This window comes from Anser cygnoides, chromosome 2 (genome assembly GCF_040182565.1).
Source record: "Anser cygnoides isolate HZ-2024a breed goose chromosome 2, Taihu_goose_T2T_genome, whole genome shotgun sequence".
In the NCBI taxonomy this organism is placed as follows: domain Eukaryota; kingdom Metazoa; phylum Chordata; class Aves; order Anseriformes; family Anatidae; genus Anser; species Anser cygnoides.
The window spans coordinates 52,251,415-52,274,950 of record NC_089874.1 but is presented as its reverse complement, the minus strand read 5'-3'; the positions used below and the strand labels follow the sequence as shown (position 1 = coordinate 52,274,950).

General features: G+C 39.8%; 1 protein-coding gene and 1 long non-coding RNA gene across 3 annotated transcripts in view; one reads left to right on the top strand and one right to left on the bottom strand.

The window, feature by feature from the left end:
- Positions 1–23,536, top strand: part of CDKAL1 (CDK5 regulatory subunit associated protein 1 like 1) — a 434,151-nt gene that overhangs the window by 39,475 nt on the left and 371,140 nt on the right. The window lies entirely within an intron of this gene.
- On the bottom strand, positions 736–2,515 carry LOC106041707 (uncharacterized). Its single transcript, XR_001210637.3, has 3 exons — positions 2,172–2,515; positions 1,577–1,815; positions 736–872 (listed from the first exon to the last, which is right to left on the bottom strand). It is a non-coding gene; the product is annotated as an uncharacterized lncRNA (long non-coding RNA).

The following is a 23,536-nucleotide window of genomic DNA, read 5'->3' as shown; positions in this document are numbered from 1 at the left end:
GCTGTGTCAGCATCCAGAAAGCCAGGAAGTGGTGCACGGTTTTAAACACTGAGCCTGTACCTTCAGCTTTCTTAGAATACAAAGAAAGTATCTTGGAGTCATATTCTAGAATATAGGTGTCTCTTCTGCGTTGTCTGAGGTGGAAGGATCAACGGGGCAAATGAGGTCCCTTCACCTTGATTAAAACACATGGACGCAGCTTTGCCATTTTAAGGCTCATTGGAGCTCCTTCCCTTTCACTTTTGTTTAACTTACAAAATTCGGAAGAGCCTCCGAACACATTGCTGGAAAATAGCAGTATAAAGAGCGTGATCAATCCTTTATTCACTGTCTACCACAGTAGCCAGTTCCCTAAAACCAAATTTAGTGATATTTGACTGGAAATTTCATACCTGTGAAACAAACCACCACCACACACACACACGAGTTTCAGAAAAAAAAAAAAGTAAAAAGGAAGAAAGTTTATTTTTTAAAATGCTTTCTGTTACTGCAGGAATAGGTGAGTGACTGCTGTTTGCAGTCAAAACCAGAGAGCAGCTCTATACTGGTTGTTTGTGGGGGCCTTGGGAGGGTGATAGCTACCACTACGTGGAGGAAAGGGAGGCAGACCCTATACATGGGCAGCGGTGTATATCTGAATTGGGGAACAGGGAGAAGCAGGGGGAAGAAGGTAGCTGTGAATAGGGAATGGAAGAGCTTTTTCTGTAAGGGGATTAGTACAGGTTGTTTTCATGGGGCAGAGGTTCCTGGAGGGGAGAAAGTAGGCATAGCACGCTGGGAATAGGAGGGAGGTCTCGGAGAGAATTGCACAACATGGATCTTGTCCTTTTTGCTGCCACAGTTGGACTGCTTTGTTTTAGGTACATGTGATTCTACAGAAAAAATAAATATTGTTAAATTAATGTACTTCTGCCTTTGAAGCCAAAAAGAAAGTACTTTCCTGTTTTGTAGACTGTTAAACGTGTTATCTGCTATGGTGGAGTTGGTGACATACTGAACAACTATAGGTTTGTCAGCTCTGTGGAGAGAGCTTGCACTGGAATACAGATTTTGGGTAACTGTACTGTCGAGGAACAGGATCTGGTGCCTGTAGTAGGTAACCTGATGTTGCCAGCCTCACCAGCACAGTTCTGCTAGTGTGCAAGCACCTCACTTAAACTGTGAGCTCCGTGATGCCAAAGCCATAGCTTTGTATACTGTTATTTCAGAACGTACCACACTTTAATGTGCAGCATAACTAATTTGTTCATATTTTGAATGATACAGGGTTTTAACAGTACTGACAGCATTGTGGTCTAGATCCTTCATTTCATGCCATATGTCACACTTGTAATTTAATTCTGAAAAGTGCTTGCATAATGATTTAGAAGTGCTTTAAGTGTTTTACTCCACATCATCTAGCTCTTCTGACTAGATTATTCAGCACCTTGTTTTAAAGACAGATGACATGACAGTCTTTTGAAATTCAACTTTATGACTTGCAATTAGAAAGTAGTACCCAGGTATTAACAATAATGCCAGACTGAATGCTGTCATGCATGACACCACGTGAAAAAATCTTGCACCTCCAGCTTACCTTGCCGCAGGGCCTTCACAATGTCACAATTCCATGTTTAATATTCATCAAACAGTCTTACAAAGTATAGCCCCCGTAATCTCATCTGAGCTCCTACGGCCAGGGCATAAAAAGCCGAATGTATTTTTTCAGACATTGACTTAGACACTTTTAAGCCTACTGGTCATGCTTAGGAGGGCAAAAATTGTGACAACTGTTATTCAGTGCGGTCTTCCTTTCTTCGTCTCCCAGAATGTGAACTAAAAGACAGGGAGAAAGAACTTTTGGTGATGTAATAGTGAGACTTTGCTTGATCATAAAGCTATTGATTGGATAGAAGTAAGCTTGCAGAGACCTATTTAAGCTTTTTTATTATTATTTCTAGAGATAAGGTATACAAACCTCTTGCATCCTTCTGTTTCTAACTCTTGGAGACATGTGCCTCAGGGTTTTCTCTTACATAGCATTAGCTTGGATTTAAAAAGAAAAAAGCTCCCTCCCTCCCCCCCCAAAAAAAAACAACTAAAACCACAGAAGAAACAACATCTACAGAAACAACAACAAAACCAAACCAAACACCACCACCCAACCAAGCAGAAGACCCACCCAAACCTACCATTACTTCACTCTTCACTGGTACCTGTGGTTGGGATCTGAGATCTTCCTGAGACAGGCAGTTTTTTCAGGAGCTGAGCACTGTTATTTAAGAGGGAAGATTCCAATTCCGGAGCTTGTACTTGTGTCTTTATGCATAATACATGACGAGTGTCTTTTGAAATTGCACTTTTTTTTTTTTTTTAAATTATGCACCAAACCTTAGATTATGCCATAGGATTTGCTTCTTTCCAGTTAATGCCTTAGGCAGCTTAGTGGGGAGTCTTTTTAGCAATGCAATGCAAAGGATTAAATGTGTTTTTTATAAATGTATAATAAATTAATTTCCTTATTTGAAAAATACCACACTTACATAAAAAAGCAGCTTGGGGTAAACTCACTTGTTTCGGAGAGTTCATTTTTAGTGCGTGTTGTCTGAACTTTTGTTTTTGAATAGTTAAAGAATGAATGCTTCTAAAATCAGATGACAATTGTATTTATGAAAAATTCAGTCTTGCAGTGTACAGTTCTGAAAGTGTTTGCTATTTGACTTGTGTGAATTTTGAATGCATTTTCTGAGGATCAGTCAAATAAAGCTTAATAGACTATCGAAAAGCTGTTTTGCCAATGTACTAACAATTAAAAGAATATTTCTAGTTTTCAGTTGTGTTAAACTACCAAGGTCATTTGTGCCTCATGCAATTCTGCCTATCCTATGAATTTTTGAAGAAAGCATATAGTGTTTTTTGGAGATACACACATCTTGTTTTTTTTTTTTTTTCTATGGCTAGATGTCTTTCCTCTGTTGATGTCGAATAAGCGGACAAAGGCTTTCATTGTTAAACAGCAAATCTCCTCTGTAATTTTGAGCGTTTACTGTTTATGTTACAAATTTTACTGTGAGATGCTGTCTGACAAGAGTTGGCACAAAACAGTTATACTGCTATATTAAAGCACTTGAATTCTAAAATAATTCATTTTGTGTACCTTAAAAAGAATTTGCCACTGTTTATCATAAGTGTGTGATGTTTGTTTGCTGTTTTTCACCAAATTCTGTCGTTTATCTGTAGGATTTCTCTTGCAAGGTATCCTAAGCATGAGGAAGGTTTACTTGATTTATTTTCTTTGGGATTAATGAGCCCTGAGGTAACAGGGTAAAATGTCTTCTCTTCATAGTTAAGGCATCCAAATACAAAGTAGTAATAACAGCAGAGAGTTCTTGGCCCCCCTGCTTGCCATCTGTGATAGCCAGCTGCTTGACTGCATTGCTTTGTGTTGTAGGAAAGACATGCCTCTGATTTGTTTTGATATGAAAAGCTGGCATTTGGAACCCCGATCTCCAGTAACACACAGCGTGCTCTGGTGTCTCTCTCTGGGGCAGGTGTCTGCTGGTTTAACATACAGAATGTGAAGAATTTAAATACGTGGTGTTTACACTGACCTTCAGAGAGGGGGTAGACTGCCCTGGGGAGGGACACTGTAAGGAAATAACACTTTTCATCTACATCCACTCAGTTCTAGCGATCAGAAGTAAATGGCTGCACTTGTGCACGTGTAAAGGCTTCTCCAGGTGCGTGTGGGTAGAAGTTGGATGGCATGCTGAGACCAAGGCCTGAGCTCTTGCATCTTTGGGCAAGTCAGTCCAACGGGTGGCCTTTGGGACCCTCTGCCTGATCTGGCACTTTGCTTCAACAGGGCTGCTCCGCTCCCGCGCCAGCTCTTTCTGCTGTGTCTGCGTGTGACCGGGGGTAAGAGCACTGGGGTGGTCATTGGCAAGGGTGGCCTAGGTGTCATGGTCTCACCTCCCGCTGGTGGGGAGTCAAAGGGAGGACAAAAATTCCCCATGGGCCGCTCACCGAATTGCTGTGAGTACAGGAGCCTCCAGCTGAGGTGCAGTAATGAATAGCTGGAGGCGGTAACATCTCAGTTTGCTCTAGCTAAATTCTCAAGAGAGTGAAGCTCTGTGTGTTTCGTTTCTCTAAACAAATGCTATTGCTGATGGATGGATGGGATGTGCAGACAGCAGTTCCATAGGCAGCTTGTCAGGGCTCGTTTCAAAGGTTACGTGGTTGTTTGGAGGGGGTGTAGAGGGAGGAGAGACAGGAGGAGCATGCTGAAAAGCAGAGTTCACTTTGCATTGATCAAGAGTTTTGAAAATTCTTTTATTTTTTTTTTCCTGTGAAATGCATGTTTTTGTTTGAAAGAAGGTGAAAGAAAAAGAGCAAAGCTGCTTGAAAGTTGCTTTTTTATTTTTTTGCCTTATAGTATCTCAAGGGACAGGATTACAAAAGCTAAAATGTTAATTTTTCCTTCTCTGTAAAATAACAATAATAAAAATAATCAGTATTATCAGTCTGGTGATTGATCTAGTCATTTCCAATTTGATTGTAGCTCGTTATTTTCTGTTTCAGTTTAGTGCATGTGATTCGTTCCTAGAGATGATGATGTCTTTTTGTGCATCCTACGAACGCTCTCCTTTTTAATTTACTGGCCCCTATTATTAAAGTGCTGGTATGAGCAGTGTTTTTCAGAGTTATTGGACAAATACAGTTAATTAGGGGAGCTGTGAAAATGAAGTGGTTGTAGAAAATGCTCAAAAGTGAGGTTTCTTCTCATACTACAGCAGAAGCATTGGAAAAAATATCAATTTTATACAATTGCTTATTATTAGTGCTGTGGCATGCAACTAAGACAAAAAACTAGCACATAATATATGCTGCTTTTGTATGCTCTGTAAGCTTAGCTCATGAAATTCACTGCTGCAAGTATCTTGGAGACTAAAGATTCAGGAATAAATTCCGTGTTTGTAAATAACAAAAACATGTGGCGTGTTAGGCACTAAAAAGCTCTGTAGAGAGATCGCCTTGCCACCAAATAAATTAGATGAGGCATTACCTGTGGCTCTGGAAGCAGCTTGGTTCGTAACTCCCTTGCTATTATATTTCTGGTACCTTTTCCAAAAAAGTCTAGGTGCCACTCTGCCATACCACTAGACAAAAAAGGCTAGCTGTGACCAGCATGTCAGTGATAAAGAAATTACTGAGCAAAAAAGCTTAGCCTACTACTACCATTTTTGATTCAGCCAAGTGTCCAAGGAGTATGTGGAAGTTGTAGGCACAAGATAATACTGTAATTTTTGTAGTTTTGTTGGAGAACAAAGAAATGTCTGCTGTACCATAAAATCATAGAATCACTGGGTTTTAATAAGCAGAAATAATATTAGATAACAAAATATCATAATTTCCTGTGTGAAAATTCCTAAGAAAATTACCGTATTTTCTTCACAGAGAATTAAGTCCTTGTTGGACAGTTTCACAGTAATTTCTGGAACTTCCTTAAATACAACACATGGCTGCGTGGCTAGTAAGAAGCTAAAGCTCTTCATAATGTTTAAAAGTTAAAAGCTGTATACAAATCTCTGTACTGTACCATACTGTTTTTTTCGTGCTTTGTTCACTGTTGGACTAAAAAGAAACCCTATTTTGGCTTTTGTATTCCTAAAACGTAAGACTGTGTATGAAATACTGTAGACTTGTATTGCTGCTGGCCTGATCCCAAAGCACACACGAGAAAGAGATACACAGTACTTTTTCCTTGTGTTCTTTGTACCAATACCTATACCTGTTTGAATTAAAACGCTATTAAGGAAAATTCAAGGTAGCAAATTTGCTGAGTGTGTATTTTTCTTTGGTATAGATGTTATTTCAAACTGACGCATAGTCTAGGGTAGAAAATTGGACTATGCAAACTAGCACAAAAACAATAATGTCATGTATTTAAGACAGTTTCTAAGTTGTTAATGCCAAACAAGCATCTGTTGATACTTTTTGGAGAAAGTGAGCCAGCGGAAGGAGTGAAAGATGCCAACAGCACACTGTTAGGTCCTGTTTCTAGAACTGCCCAGGTGAAAGGAGGAGGCGGTAGTGGCATTTTCATGCTTGCTTCTAAGTGACATTTTGTTTTTTGTCCAAAATACAGATTTACATAAATGACCAGTGAAAAGTTAACAATTAGTTACTTGGTAGATAAAAGCGGTTAGCAATGGTTTTAATGTATGAAAATGTGAAAATTAAAAATTGGAGGAAGTCTGTTTAAAAATTGCACAATTATTTAAACATAAAGAAGTATATTTTATGATTAGCAAAGAAAGATTTTGGTATAGAGCTTCTAACTTCTTTTGAGACTTAGGTTTTAAAGCAGCCTGCTGTTTCATGAGTTAAAAGCTTTGTTGAGCTGTGCTTCTCCACTACAGTAAAACACAAAGCAAGTAGCTTTACATAACTGTGCTTAACCTTGAATCCTTGTTGTCTTACATTTTAAATCAAGATGATGTTCCAAGCTGTTTCAAACTATCAGAGTCGTCCTAAAGATAGCATTAAATGTTTGCAAGTGTTGAAGTGGTAACATTTTGCGGCTAGTGTTGTTGAAAGACGGTAATGGTTAATTAAGATTTTGCTACTATTTCCATGGTGGCATGAAATTCAGCATGTTACATTATTCTATTTTGACAGAAGCAACTGTTCACAATTACAATTGTTTAAAGGAAAATTGATTTCATTTTTAGCATTTTTTTCTTCTGACTGCAGCCTTCATCAAGTGGTACATCTTGGTGGAAAAATAAAGGCTTTGATCAAAGATGGAAAATATCCCGTTGTCTTCAAAGAAGCTTTGTTTTAGGTTTTTAATGTGTTTTGGGCTATTTTTCAGCTTCATCAAGCATCTAGTGCCAAATTAATATAACATTAAGATTGGAATGGGAGATAGCCACATTCATCGTTCCAGTTGGGAATGATGTAAAACAAACAAAAAACCCCACACTTATTTTCAAAATCAAATAGTAAGTAGAAACATTTCCACTGACATTTAGAGGATTTTTTTAAACATTTTATATTGACTGTATCATCAAAGGGAAAAATGTTCCTTGTAGAAACTAGTACAAAAGTATTGTTTCTAATGCTGTATGGATCCTTTTCACTTTTTGTGAAGTGAAATTTCAAATGTTTTCAATAGCTGTATTTTTTTCAAATGGAAGGTAGCTTTTCTGTTGAGCTTCAGTATTGATTGAAATACTTGAAATATCTTAGCACTGAGTTAGGAAATGAAACAATTTGAAAATTAAGTGTGTCTGTGTGTGTATTTGAAGTAAAGAGGAATTAAACTAACAGTACATGAGGTAAACAGCAACATTGCAAACTTGGTAAAAATAAATTTGGGTTGCTTATTCTGCCATCAGCTCGACTAGGTGGTTCTTGTACTCAGAGGTCTTCTGGAATCGCTGCGGTTTAGTGGCTTACTATCGCGAGCTGAGCTGCAGTAATGTGCCTGCACGTTAGCCTGCAGCAAATAACTTTAAAACAATGCCCTGAACTGTAATGGTGCACCAGCTAGCCAACGTGTCCCTCCTGACTGTTGACATGTGGCTTTATTGCCAATTATCTAGTTCTGTACACCAGTTACTCGTTGTAGGTGGCGCTGAAGGTGAGGTGGCACCTTCAGTAAATCAGTAATTATGAGAGAGGGGCACAGCAATTTGGAAAAGTTTAGAAGTGCAGGGTTGAGTTACAACAGACATTGGATTTACTCCAATTCCTTATTAAGAGATAGGGGGTTATAGTTTCCACTTGGCAAGTTACCAGCCTAAAGAGAAAGGCTTCTATTCATGCTGCTGTAATGGAAACTATTCTCTTACCTTAGTCTTCCACAAATTTACCTCATTTAGAGGATAAAAATATCTTCTCATATTCACAGATTTCAGTCTCCTGGTTATGCACAGTTGGGCTGATTTGTTGCAGTTTCAGAGGTCTTAGGAAGTATAGGCAGATTTATATAATAGTGATAAAGCCTCCTTTGAGGCTTGAATGATACCTTCTTGAAAAGTGGAAGAAGCTGAAGTGAACAGAAATCTGTTAGTGGATTTGGTGAGTCATTTGTCCTTTAAGCAGGAACATAAACCTAATCTTGCAGCATCACCCGCTGCCCTTGGCTAACAAGGACAGCTACGGGATGGCAGTTCTTGGGAGTGATTTAGGACTTCTAGGCAGCTCAGTGTGTGCACTGAGTCCAGATTGCCTAGAATACTAAGAGCAGCAAGTCAACTTTATTGACAACAATTGTTTTTAATTCTGTACCACTGTTTTTGTTTGTCAGCAGAAAGCCCTCTGAGGGCTAAACTAGGCTCGCTTAGCACACCGTGTCTTTTGCGGGAATGTTGTTGCCTCAATAGGTGATGTAGCAGTGGCTGGTAGAGATGTAGATGACTTCCAGTGATGATGTAGATGACTTCCAATGATGTGACTGGCAGGCAGAGACCTAGATGCTCTACAGGAATGTCTTCCTTTATACATTTCATGCCTTTTCTCAGATCAGAGAAGTATTAGATAGAGGTGGAGTGTAGGTGGCTCTATGGGTATATTGAAAATTGTCTTTGAAAGCACTGTTGAGGCCTCATTATGGAGACAAGACCAGTTTGTTTTTATGTGAATGGTGTGAAAGTCAGTAGGGTATCGATCCTTGGGCCTACTGGCTATCAAAAATGAAGAATGGAATAAGTGCTCTGATATTTCAGTAACTCAGGTATGCAATCTGGTGCCACAGTAAGCCTCCTAATTTGAGGCTGGCAGAATTTTAGGAATATTTGTATTTTTCCTACACTGTTGCTTCTCACTGCACTATGTACTCAAGTTGCATTATTTATAAGGACAGCATAAGGTGATATTACATGTGCTTCATTTTAGGAAAAAAGACATGTTCATTAAAAAGTCTAACAAACCTGTCTCAGTTTTCAGTATTAGTGCATTTTCATGGAGTAACCATCTTTTCTGATTGTTTCCATTTGACCCAGCCCATGCAAACTTAGTTTCATCTGCAAACAGTCAGTGTATTATGCAAATGTGACCTCTTACTGTTGTTTGATTTTTTTTCAAAATATTTTTTTGTAATTTGCCTAATCGATTGAGTCGGCTAGTGTTTTGTATTGTCAGGAGTGCAGATGCTATGGATATGAAAAGTATTACAGTGTACACAAAACAGAAAGGTGGTTTGACAGGCAATGTGCCCAGGTTAAAATCTTTCATAGATATTTGCATGCATTTTGCATATTGAATGTTCCCCAGTTAGTCTTTCATAGGTATTTGCATGGATTTTGCATAATGGAGCGTTCATGCGCTTATTAGCCCCACACTATACTTGCAGTTAAGAAATTTGCATGCGGTTTGCTTTCTGTTCAGTGAAATAAGCTTTACACAGAGTTCAGTGTGTTAACTCCTTTTATGCATGACCTATTACTGGCTGGAAGGCACATGGAAAAAAATACCTATTACTCAGTATCTTGTAACAAATACAAAATTTAGGAGGGGAATACTGAGTGTTTCTGTCCATAGGACCTTTCAGTGACACGTGTATGTGCTAGTGGCATGTTTTCAAATGTTACATGACATCTATACCTTAAAAAAGACTTAAATTTGAAGCTTATTCTTCATAGCAGATGCAGAAAAGGAGGTATAGCAGATAAATTGTTTTTTTCCGCCTTAGTTCTTTTACTCGTCTGTTGCAGAAGCTTCTTTGCATATTTTTGGTGCTCTGATTTGTTGCAGCTTTCATGACTGATAGCATGAGCTGTCAATTTGCTGTGTTACTGACAGAAAATTGCCATTTGTGTTCAGTGTATTTCCTAGTATATTATGTCTGCTTTCCTTCTAAAGCATAATCAATATTCATTGTTCTTTCAGATATACAGGCTTGAATTGAGATTGCTCAAATCCTTGAAAAGTTAATCAAGTCCTAGACTTTTTCAACAACTAGAGGAGAATAATTGTGGTCTACACCTGACTGTCAGTAGCCACTAAGAAAATTTACTGCGAGGTGCTCTGTAGTTCCACAGGATGCATGGAAAGATCTCAAGTCTACGTGTAAAAGTAGTGGGAGCATGTGTATGACTAGTTATGTTTTTAAATTGGAAGTGCTTTCAGTAAATTGTAAGCTGTGGTAGCTTTTTATTACTTTGGTAATTCCAAGTACACTTGCTAAACATTAACTCATTTACATATTAGCATATTCATATATGACAGTTGATTTTTTTTTTCTTTTAACCATTCTCATAAGTCCTAATGCCCTTTACCTGCATGTTGAGATCTTCGGGCAGTGGAAAGGGATTTCTACTGTTTTGGCTGCTTCTTTTTTACCATGATCAGAACCCAACGGTGCCGTGCAAAGATAAAATTGCTTGCAGTTTCTGGGACTAGGAATTACAATACCTCCCCCTGTTGATTATTAATGAAATAAAATTAGCTAGCTTTGTGCCACTCTTCAACACTGCCTAATAGTTTTCTTCATCTGGAGATGTTTGAATATCAATAGAAGCAGACCTGTGCCAAGGGAAAAAACCAAAACAAAACAAAGCCAGCTCTGCAGGTCTTTCTCCTTTGTCCTGGAAGTTTCAGGACAGCTCAAGCTGTATGGCTTGTTGATGTTACACGTGAGTCACTGAGTACTGCACAGTGTAGGCCACATCACCAGTGTGAGCAGCTTGTTGTGCTCCACCAGCACGCCTCAGCTGCCGGTACAGATGTGCTGCTTTTCTTTTACTGCTGCAGATCAGCACCAAAACTGTCTGCTGGATTTCTTTTTAATCCCAGGTCAGTTTCCTTCTCTGACTGATTGTGCAAACACAGCCAGTTATATCATTTCAGTGAGAGCATCATGCAAGAAAGAGAGGAAAGCTGCCAAAGCTTGGGCTGCTACAAAAGGGCAGTCTTGTAAGGCTGTGGCATAGAGCAGTTACCTGTGGTAATTGTCTGTGACTTACTTGCCACCAGTGGCCTTCCACAGTGCCACTAGGATGGGACTGAAGAACTTCCGTAATTAATAAAATTGCTGTTTTTTTTTTTTTTTTAAATTATTTACTGCTATTGGTGGTGGCTTAATACTTATTTAACTTAACAGACTGCACTAGGCGGAACAAGCAGCAGTGTTTGTAAGCCTGAGTTCTGCCTATGGTTTGCACATTTTGGCTTTAAAAGCATACCTGCAGTTCATAAAACTTGAGTTCAGAGAAAGGAACAAAAATTGTTTTTGTACAGATTAATTTTTAAATATTATGTATTTTTATTACTTTTTTGGTGATTAACAGACAAGAATAGTGACCTTTTCATCACATTCATTGATGTTAACACTGTATGAATGTCAGAAATTCAAAGTTGATCTGATTATGCAGGTAGAACAAGAAAGTGTATTAGGTAGTCTTTTGGTGTACCTTGGAGGGAAGAGGTGTTTTGAAACTTACCACAAAACAGATAAATACACATTTTCTCCAATAAATATTTTTAGATACAAATTTAATGTGTTAATGATGTCAAAATTAGATTTTATATATGTAATAAAATGCCTTGAGAATAAGTCTGAAATTTAACTACTGAGATTTAGGATGTATGTTTGTACTGATTAAGAACTGGTTTTAGTATTTGGGTAGCAGTATTTCTGGTCACTTGTGTGTATAAGAGAAATTACTTGAGGAAGGAGTTTAAAAATGTTTTGATTGTCTTGATTTTACTAAAAGTAATTGCAACAGGGAATGAGAAAGCTGACTAAAAATCATCCAAACTTTTGTGTTCTTTCTCCTGTTTTTCTAAACTGAGTCCTGTTAGTAACATTTAGATAAAAAGCAAACAAACATTTCTGTTTTCTGAGTACAGCAGATTTTTTTTTCTCTCCAGTGAGAGGTTGAACTGTGAGACAAGCATATTCCATTGCCTTTCTGTTGTGTTTGGAGGGGAAAGAAGAACGGGAAGGAAGACCAAGGAAAGATCTGCTGCTTTTGTGTTTTTATTTGCTAAGCTGCTTTGCTTTCCATTCTGTTAGCATGAGAGAACCATCATACCCCAAAGAGTTGGATTAAGTGTGTTTGGTAGATTTATTTGCTTAGTTTGGGATAGTTACGTTTGCACAATACCTTTAAGTAGAGGCAGTTTGAATGATGTCACTGAAGGCAATATTGGAGAGCAGTAGGATTATTATAAACATAAACCTTTCTGTCAGTTGCAGTGAGGGTGTTCTTTCAGATCGTCCTTTGTTTAAACTTCTGCTCCTCAGATGCCTGTACATCTTCTGTTTTTAAAGTCTTTGGATACAACATCTGGAATTAAGTGGTCTTTGGGGAGGTGGTTCAGTGCTTCCCTGCATATGCTGGCATAAATGTACGCAAGTAGATGGGGCCAGATGGGATCCACCCGAGGGTACTGAGCGAACTGGCGAAGGAGCTGGCCAAGCCGCTTTCCATCATTTATCGGCAGTCCTGGCTATCAGGGGAGGTCCCAGTTGACTGGCGGCTAGCAAACGTGACGCCCATCTACAAGAAGGGTCGGAGGGTAGACCCGGGGAACTATAGGCCTGTTAGTTTGACCTCAGTGCCAGGGAAGCTCATGGAGCAGATTATCTTGAGTGTCATCACGTGGCACTTACAGGGCAACCAGGCGATCAGGCCCAGTCAGCATGGGTTTATGAAAGGCAGGTCCTGCTTGACAAACCTGATCTTCTGCGACCAAGTGACGCGCTTGGTGGATGAGGGAAAGGCTGTGGATGTGATCTACCTTGACTTCAGTAAGGCTTTTGACACCATTTCCCACAGCATTCTCCTCAAGAAACTGGCTGCTCTTGGCTTGGACTGGCGTACGCTTTGTTGGGTTAAAAACTGGCTGGATGGCCGGGCCCAAAGAGTTGTGGTGAATGGAGCCAAATCCAGTTGGAGCCTGGTCACTAGTGGAGTCCCCCAGGGCTCAGTGCTGGGGCCGGTCCTCTTTAATATCTTTATCGATGATCTGGATGAGGGGATCGAGAGCACCCTCAGTAAGTTTGCAGATGACACCAAGCTAAGTGCGTGTGTCGATCTGCTCGAGGGCAGGAAGGCTCTGCAGGAGGATCTGGATAGGCTGGAGCGATGGGCTGAGGCCAACTGTATGAAGTTCAACAAGGCCAAGTGCCGGGTCCTGCACCTGGGGCGTAACAACCCCAAGCAGCACTACAGGCTGGGAGATGAGTGGTTGGAAAGCTGCCTGGCAGAGAAGGACCTGGGAGTATTGGTTGATAGTTGGCTGAATATGAGCCAGCAGTGTGCCCAGGTGGCCAAGAAGGCCAACAGCATCCTGGCCTGTATAAGAAGCAGTGTGGCCAGCAGGTCTAGGGAGGTGATTGTCCCCCTGTACTCGGCTCTGGTGAGGCCGCACCTCGAGTACTGCGTTCAGTTTTGGGCCCCTCGCTACAGGAAGGACATGGACGTGCTCGAGCGAGTCCAGAGAAGGGCGACCAAGCTGGTGAGGGGTCTGGAGAACAAGTCTTACGAGGAGCGGCTGAGGGAGCTGGGCTTGTTCAGCCTGGAGAAGACGAGGCTCAGGGGAGACCTCATCACTCTCTACAGGTACCTTAAAGGAGGCTGTAGCGAGGTGGGGGTTGGTCTATTCTCCCACGTGCCTAGTGACAGGACGAGGGGGAATGGGCTAAAGTTGCGCCAGGGGAGGTTTAGGTTGGATGTTAGGAAGAACTTCTTTACTGAAAGGGTTGTTAGGCATTGGAATAGGCTGCCCAGGGAAGTGGTTGAGTCACCATCCCTGGAGGTCTTTAAGAGACGTTTAGATGTAGCCCTTAGTGATATGGTTTAGTGGAGGACTTGTTAGTGTTAGGTCAGAGGTTGGACTGGGTGATCTTGGAGGTCTCTTCCAACCTAGACGATTCTGTGATTCTGTGATTCTGTGAATCTTAAACTCGTTCTACAGTGGCACAAAGTATCCACAGAAGATGGAGAAGGACCCTGTTCCAATCTTCCCCATATACTTACCTGAAATATTAATGTCCTAGGAATTAAAAATTGTCTGACCTTTTAGCAAATGTGGAAGGCTTTTATCCTTTTTCACTGTGTAAAATTTTAAATCTGCTGGAAGAGAAGCTGAGGAGGGATTTTAAGTTAATTGCGTAGGTGACTTCATCTTCACTGCATAGACCAAACATCTATTGCCTATTTCAGTGTTCCAGCTCATTTCTCTTGCAGAGTGAATCTTCTGTTTCTTGTTATGGCTGCAAAACAACTTTGTGAGTGTTACATACAGTCTACTTAATAGCATCTGTTTTTTGCCAACAGCTCTGGTGCAAGAGCAAGGACAACTTAAGTTGCATTTGTAGTTATTTTTTGATGTAAAATATTGAGCTGACTGGGATCCATTTTACAAATAACTTGGATGTTCAGACTGTGGGAACAGGGTAACAGTACCCTTGAAGCTGTCTCAGTATAAGTTATCTGTATGAGTCAGAGTCCTGTGACTGAGATTACGTTTTTCTGTGGTGTTTAGCATCTGTTCCTTGAGACTATGTAGCTGTTCCATTTTTTTTTCTATTATAGGTATAGCATTGCAACTATCTTTTAATCAGCGCTATAGGTTTTAAGGCTTGTTTTTCATTATGGAGATGAACTGAAAGCATTATTTAAATATTACTTTAACCAGTCACTCTTATAACCCTCTAATTTATCAGTAGCGATCTTCATTTTAAAATAGCTTCTTATGTGGATTTTAACTTATGGCTTAAGTTAGCACAATTTCATCTACGATCAAATAGGTTTCTGCAACTTCAGAGTTTTAAGGTTTGTTAATGCTGTAGCTACACATTGATGTTCTGATGGTGTCAGGCTTATGGATTGTGCCTCTCCATCCATTTTTGCTGAGGGGTTTATTGTCTCCTTGGTTGGGCCACCTCATCTCTTTCTGCAGTTGCTTTCTAACTTAGATCTGTGGCATGGTGACTTCTGGCAAGACTATGATCACCTGCAGCAGGAATGCTTTTTGCTGGTAGGAAGGAAGACTTAACTTTCATGGAAGAGGATTGGGTTAGGGAGTATTTATACAGACTGGACATACGTAAGTCTATGTGCCCTGATAGGATACACCCGCAAATGCAGAGGGAGCTTCCAGATGATGTTGAGAGGTCATTCTCAACCACCTTTGAACGATCATAGTGACTGGGAGAGGAACCTGAGGACTGGAGGAAGGGAAATGTCACTCCTATCTTCAGAAGGGCAAGAGGGAGAAAGGGACAAGAAGGTGGATCCAGGGAACTATGTGCTTCTGATCAGCCTCAACTTGATCCCTGGGAAAGTTATGGAGCAGCTAATCCTGGAAACCATGAGTGAGGAGGTTGGAATAGATGACCTCCAGAGGTCCCTTCCAACCTCAAACCTTTGGTGATTTTTGTCATGAGGTTAGCTGTGTGAGAAGTTCTTTGACTGCTTCGTATTGCTTCGTAGTTTCGTATTGCTTCGTAACGTAAAATTCAAATTAGAGGATGTGTTTAGGCTGTGTCAAAGTAATGATCTTAAAATAGTCCACGTACTATGTGGTAAATGAGCTCTAATTGAGTTCTGTGGTGGTTGGTTTAGTGGTAGTTTAGAGGTCTGTAACATCTTGTGTATATAATCTTACCTAGAAGAATGTGGGATCTGGTCAGGTTCATGATGACCTTGGTCATGCTTATCATGAAAAAAATTATGTGACTCTTTTAGCTATGTTTATAGTAAAATGGAAAATAGTTCTGCAAAACATCAAAAAAAATCCTACAGCAGTTATATTCTACAGGGAAAAGTAAATATTTATTTCAGAAAAATTTCACAATTTGCCTTTTCCTTTCAAGTCTTAGCACTAATCAGTAATTTTTATTAGGTTCTGACAGTACTGCAGACTTTCGCATTTTTGATTCTGTTCTGTAGTGATGTTTTAAATATGTCTTAAACACCTACTTGTTTGCATCAAAGTTTGCATGAAGTGTGCATTTTGCAGCCTCTATGCTACTTTGGAGTAGTTTGTGCCAGAGCAGCACTTACCAGACAGTGACAATCTTTGTTTCCTATGTTAATCAGTTTTCTCTGACATACAGTTGTTTTTTTCCTTAATGACTCTAGATGTATCCACTGTTATGGAATGCTGAGTAAAATGGCAATGTTTCTAATGGGATGCATGTGGAAACATTTTCATCTTTTCCCACAAATATCTTTATCAGTAGGGAGGCTTTTAACTAACTACCAGTGGTTTTTTTTTTTTCTTTTTTTTCCTCCCTTCCTTGTTAGTGTGGTAGGTCTATCCTAGGATCTTTGATAATCCTGTAAAACAGGAATGCAGTAGTAGTATATGATTGCTTTGGGAAATAAAGAAACAAGAACAGTGAAGAATCTTTACCTAGCAAAACACAACTTGAATTTTAGTATTCAGTGTCATTTTGCTCTGAATCTAAGAGTTTACCATTTTGCAGCTTGCTTTAGAGTTGATATGCATTTATGTGACACAAGCTCAGTATATGAGATTTAGAAATCCTTTTATTTAAACCCATGGATATGTTTCTTGCCTCATGCCCATCACCTCTCCTATTTGTTGTGGGTGAAAGGCAAACATTTGTTTTAAGATTCAAGAACCTAGTTATGTTTTCAGAAGCAATATTCAGCTGAATAGTGAAGTGTCAGGCAGCCTGTAGGTTCTTGACTCTGTGACATAATATTACAGTATGTATTATAATGTGATGTAATGTCAGATATTTGGGGGGCCAGGGACAGAAGCATCTTAAATATTTATTTCAAATAACAAAATAGCAATAAGAGTAAGAGTAAGGTTTTAACATCATGTCTGTTAGGACAGTTCACAGTTTTCAAGTAACAGTAACTAAACACTTGTTTTAATCTAATCATATTCTGTACATGTCCAAAGGTTGTTCTATCTATTTAGGATGTTCTATGTCTTAGACAATGAACTCATTTATGTGTTCAGCAACACCAGATTAAACTAATTCTTCTCTGAGGAGTCTTGGTGGCTGTTCCTATTTTTATTTTGGCTCCAAGCTGGTTAGTCACCTTTGAAGTGCTAAGAATGGATTTGGAAAATACAGCCCATAACAGTATTTATAATCTGCACAACATTTATAGGTAGGTCTAATACTGTTTTATTAGATCATCAAGTGTAATTGAAGTAGATGGATCCACAGACTTAAGCCCTAAAATAGAAACAGCTGACTTCAAAGGTAAATAAAAGTTGAGAACTGCTGCTCAGTTTTAATAGGTGTGTATCCATCAACTGCCTCTGAGGGGGAAAAAGGGGAGCTGGTACTCGTAGTGGGATGGTGATAAGGATGATAAAATGATTATCTTTGGGGGACAGAGAGAAACTGTAGCTGTTTCCTCCTAGATGATGATTTGAATTATGGAGTGAAAGCTGTGGTGGCATGGTGGCTCACTTCTTTGTGGTGTGGCATGGTGTCTGGTCTGGCTTCTAAAGATGACGAGCTGTCTTACATGGGAAATTATGAGGTTTAGTGGGTTGGCTGGTTTGACTTTTTTTATGTGTGCAAGGATACATTGTTAGGTAGGCATTGCTGATCATTGTTGTTTTTAAATGTCTGGAAAAATTGATGGACACTAAGAAGCTTGATGTGCTGACAAAGTAAAGTTCTAGGGCTTTTGGAAGAGTCTGCTAGTCTGTAGAGCTGCTTGCTTTCTTAAAGATTTGTTGGAAATGTGCTTGCTTCCTAAGGGAATTCTTGCAAATTCTGCAGAGTATGTTTTTAGTAATCTATTATATTTTGCCACTCCTCCATGTAATATTCGCCCTAATAAAGTACTTCATATATTTGGGCAAAGCATTGTTAAGTTTACCATTTTCTTACAGATTATTTGCAGATGACACTAAACTGGGAGAAGCTGTTGACTCCCTTGAGGGTAGAGAGGCCTTGCAGTGATGTCTTGACAAATCAGAGGGCTGAGCAATCACCAGCTGCACGAAGTTCAACAAGAACGAGGGACAGATTCTGCACGAGGGACAGGGCAACCCTGGCTATACGTGCAGACTTTGGGATGAGAGGCTGGAGAGCAGCCCCGCAGAAAGGGATCTGGGGGTTCTGGTTGACAGCAAGTCGAATGTGTGTCGGTAGCATGCCCTGGCAGACAAAATGCTCAGCCGTATCCTGGGGTGCATCAAGCATGGCATGGCTAGGTAGTCAAGGGAAGGGATTGTCCTGCCCTGCTCTGCACTGGTGTGGCCTCACTTTGAGCACTGTGCGCAGTTTTGGATGCCACAGTATAAGGACATAAAACTATCAGAGGGTGTCCAAAGGAGGGCTACAAAGATGGTGAAGGGTCTAGAGAGTAAGACGTATGAGGAGCAGCTGAGGTCCCTTGGTTTGCTCAGCCCAGAGCAGAGCAGGCTGAGGGGAGGCCTCATGGCGGCCTGCAGCTCCCTCACGAGGGGAGCGGAGGGGCAGGCGCTGAGCTCTGCTCTCTGGGGACAGCGACAGGACCCGAGGGAACGGCATGGAGCTGGGACAGGGGAGGGTCAGGCTGGGTGTGAGGGAAAGGTTCTGCACCCAGAGGTGGTCGGGCACTGGGACAGGCTCCCCAGGGCAGTGGTCACAGCTCCGAGCCTGCTGGAGTTCAAAAAGCATTTGGACAATGCTCTCAGACACATGGTCTGATTTTTGGGTGGTCCTTTGGGGACCCAGAAGTTGGACTTGATGATCCTTGTGGTTCCCTGGCAATTCAGGATATTCTGTGATTCTGTGATTCATGCTCTACTTCACATGTCCTCAACAGCAGTACCATTTTTGCAAATACACATTATTCCTGAAGTCAGATTTACTGCTGGTCTTCTGTAGTTTAAACACTACCACTTTCAGTTTTGCATCTATAGTTCTTAACCACAGAGAGAATGCATTTCTCCAGGAAGACCCAAGTTGCCTGTATATTTGTCATGTAGCATTTTATAGATTTATGTAAGTATTTATGCTAGTGCTTTGTGTTCTAAGGCTGGGAACAGTAAAGCTAACACTGCATATTTGGATACACTTTGAGCAAAAACAGTGTACCATAAAATGTAAGATGGAAGAATTTTTTTATTTTTTTATTTTTTTTTTTGTACAGGAATATTTAATGCACCAGGAAAGAACATAAAACAGACTGAAGACAAAACTCTGGCTAATGACCCTTTCTGTTGAGGCAATACATGCATAAAAATAATGGAGGATTAAAGAACTTCTAGAATTTTTCTTTAAATGCAGTGTCAGAGTGTCAGTTTCTTTGAGGTGATTAAGAAAAAAAAAGTCTTACAGCTCATATTGGAGTTCAGCTCTAGACTGACATGTGTTAATTATTTGTATTCAAATCATTTCATTTCTTCGGTATCTGGGCAACAAATATCAAATAATTGCTGATCAGGATTCCTTCTGCTAATAAAATTGCCTTTAATATTTTCATGCATAGCAAAATGACATTGGACATGTAATTACCAAATAAACAGGGAAACGAGCAACTGGAAGAATATGCTAGCATAATTATTTGCAGTATTATCATTAGAATGAAACAGTAAAATTCAAGGATAGGGACTTTTTTTTAAAGGAACAATACGCATTTTTTTTTTTTCAAAGGCATTATTAAATGTACAGCTGCTTGAAAGAGGTATAATAAAGTTTTCCTACTCAATCCCACTATGTCATTGATAAATATATTAAACAGAACTGGTTCCAAGAAGCTTTCAATAAACTTCATAAAAACAGCTACATCTTTTAGTTAGCCATTAAGCATCTAGAAATAATGTTTAAAAATTCAGAAGAGGCAGATCTGTAATAGTTACTGTATAAGACTGCAAGAAATGCTGTACATCACAAAATGGGGGAAAAGTGAACTAACCCTTTATTTATTGACACAATTAGTAAAGCTCTACCCTTAATATTCTTTTTAAAATGGAAGTAAAATACACATTAAAATGAGAGTGGGGAACAGAAAGAGAGGAAGTTGCAACCAGTAAATTATTAAACGCTGTTCATAACCTGAAGTAATGAATAGTTCTTTTGAAAGAAAGTATAAATCCCAATCTCAAATTGCTCAGCAAAAATTGAGATGCAACAGCATATTCCATTCAGACATGAGAATCTTAACTGTTAGGAAATGCAAACATTTCATTTTAAGTTGATTTTTTGGCAGTGTTGAAAAAAAAAAACACTACAGTTTTCTGTGTCTATCTGCTGTAGAATGATCTTATTTCTACTTCAAAACATGGGATAAACCTGTGAATAATTTATGTGCTTTTGGGCAGGACATTTTTCAGGGAATGATGCCTATCATCTTGAGTGTTAGCTTTGGTCCAAATCTTTAACTGTATTTGATGTGTGTAAGTAATAACATTTGTTGGGGAGTTTGGACTGTGTGTGCAGTTTAAAATCAAATACAGCAACTCTGGTAATTACTTTATTGATGCTGTACCTGTTCAGAATTTAAGGTTGATACAGAAAGTGACAAAGATCTGTTGGTCAGCATGAGGAGTGAAAATCAAATTCCATTCATTTTAATCAAAAAATGTAGCAGTTCACTGAAATGAGCATTTGTAGTACTGTGCTAACTTGAAAACGGGCTTGCTCTAGATCATTTCTTGCTTGTAAGAAAGGTAAAAGAAAAACTATGCTTGGTTTGAATCCAATGGGGACGAAATCTGTACCCCCCCCTCCTTTTTTTTCTTCCTGGAAGTAAAAGCAGAGGTTTAAACAATAGTGCTGTCTTAGATAACAGTACTATGGGGTGAATCTGAATTAAAGGCTTATGTGGGACTTGCATCAGGAGTTGCTTTCTTTGGACAGAGCTCCCAAGACTCCCTCTGGCTGCATGGATGGTGCCAGGCTGTGCGGGGCTTCTGGGTTTGAGGCCAGCTGGTGCCCTCACCTGCTGCTGGGGATGTAGGCAGGGCAGGGGGCCGGGGGGCTGCAGCATCTGGAAGACCTGAGCCTGCCACGTCTGGGGCAGTTGAGAGCTGCAGACTGTGAGGGGCTTGTTGTAGGGCTCCTGAGATCTGAGTCTCGGGCCCAGAGCTTGGGCTAGAAGTTCTCTAAGTCTGCGCACACTTTCAGGGCTGGAAGTGGGTTTTCGTGTCTGGGAGCTCTGGCGTGGTTGAGTTGGTATGGGGTGTTGGACCCTGAAGCTCCTGGTGGTGCCACCTGATAAAGTGGCTTTACATATGCTAATTATGGGAACCTCTATAGAGGAATAAATGCCTTTCCAATTTACAGCTAATAATAGTTTTGACAAAATATATCTGTTTAAAGCCACTTCCAACAATCAGAGTTAAGTGCCAGATGATTAACAGAAAATACTTTGCATGTGTTTGCAAGACTCAGTGATGATTAATAGCTACTAAAAGCCTGCACAAATGAAATACTGTGGTGTGTATTTTTTGAATATACTGTTAATTTAAGTTGGAATGCAGATCCCGTTTTTTGTAAATCCATGCTTGATGCAAACTAAGGAATTTCAAACCAACTGAATTCTTTTGTGTGTGATGAAAGGTCTCTTGACTCTAACAGTAAACGCTGACAGATTATATCCAGGATGCAACAAGTACTTTTTCCTGTTTAAAAACCACAGTACTGTTGGAAATTGGCCTGGGGTGGTAGGACTTTGTTAGTGTTTTTTATTTTCTGAATTTTATTCTGAGTCTGTCCACTGGCATATTGCTTTTTTTCCCCTCTTCGTCACAGCTGTCTCTTCCCTACAACCATTATATACATAAACACTTTCTCTCCCTTGTGATACGAGTTTTAACTGTGGAGTTCAGTGCTTGTACTGTTTATTTGCTTTGTGCAATACATTATCAAAAGTGACTTGAAATATTTATCAGTGACTCTTCACTGTGTTTGAAGTACCGTCCGTCACTTCTTTCTGTGTTGGTATGAGTGAATTGTCCTTACACTGTACACCTCCGAGATTCCTCAACCAGGAGAGGGGGAGAATTATCTCAGCTGTATCTATCTGAAAGTATTATAATGTTTCCCAGCTTGCTTGCTGTCAAGTGAAATGCCATGATAGTCTTTAGGTTTTTCACATTACAGTATTTTTAAGAATCTGAGGTAAAATAAAAGCACTTACGTTTAAAAGAAAGTAATGCCACAGCCATTGTTTTTACAGTTAGAGCAGTTGCTAGAGTTCTGACGTGTTTTTGACTTTATAGTAATCACTTATTTTCTGTAAGAGAAGGACCATTGGAGCAGTAGGCAGGGTGCCTTCTGTGGAATGCTTATACTAAAAACAGGCTCCACGGCTTTCCTACTGGAGGGAAAAGCAGATTAGCTAATTCAGTATGATTATATCGCCATGCATTCTAAACATTAAAAAGGATCTTGGTTGTATGGAGCTTACATATAGAGCTTAACTTCAATCCAAATTGCATCCTTGTTGACTAGGTACCTGTGTTGACAGAGCTTTACAGGGATGCTAGTGGAAGACTGGTTTGAACGAGGAGGAAGGCAAGCTGAAAATGTGAACTTGACATTACAAATAGTGCCTTTGTTTTCCTGTTTTTATTAGTAGAACAGCATTAAATACTTTCATTTGAGTTTAATTTTAGTTGGAAGAGCTTAGAGCGGGATCTTGAGTTAAATGCAAGGGGTTAAACACTTTGCTGTGTTTGAAGTTAGCTTTTGTGCTTTACAGAGGCTGAATTTGTGGATGAACCTAAAATGGTAGATGAGGTGCTTTTAAAGACAGGAAGTTGTCTGCTCTGTCTACGCTTGCAGAAGAACCAGGTGGCTCCATGTTTTTTGTGTTTAGGAGACCCGTGCATGATGCATGATCTGTGTTTTCATGTTGTAGGCTGAATTATGAGCTGTATTTGAATTTAGAAACATCCTGATTGCTTAGCTTGGATGATGACCCTGAAGTTGGGTTGATATCTGTGTTTCTGTATTATGTTGGAGGTGTCCTGACAAGGTGTCACTTCCAGGCATCCTTCTCCTGACCTGCAGAGATCTGTTAATGCACTTGTAGGTTGTATAGCTTTCTTTGGGTTGTTTTAAGGCCAGTCAAAAGGATAAATAGCTATTTACAACCCAACACTATGTAACTTCATGAATTGAAGGTAGGTAGTCTGTGCTTTCCAGGTAGTTATGGACCTCCCAGTGTCCTCTGTTGTTACTGTGCCACTTAGCTTTTATACCTAACAGTGTTGAATTCATTCACTAAGCCTTTTGCTTCTGAAATGTTGAAAAGACCAAAGGTAAGGTAGCAGAAACAGCTTATATCTTCTCTGGAAGCAATCACTACCCTTTACCAAAGGCTGGTAGATGACCAAAATTGTTTTTATTGTTGTATATTAGAATTATAAAACTATGTTGGCTTATTATTCTTACTGTTATTTAAGGTTTACCACTAGGGTTCACCAAAAGCTTTCAACCAAATAATGTCACTACTAAGCAGTTGAGTGGATAATGTGTCAGAGCTGCTGGGGTGGGTGTGCAACTTGCAGGGTCTTGATATTCTATTTTTAAAAGTTGTGTTTGAAAGCAAAAGAAAAGGTAAATGATAGAATGTGTGCTCAGTGAAGGCATCTGTAAGGA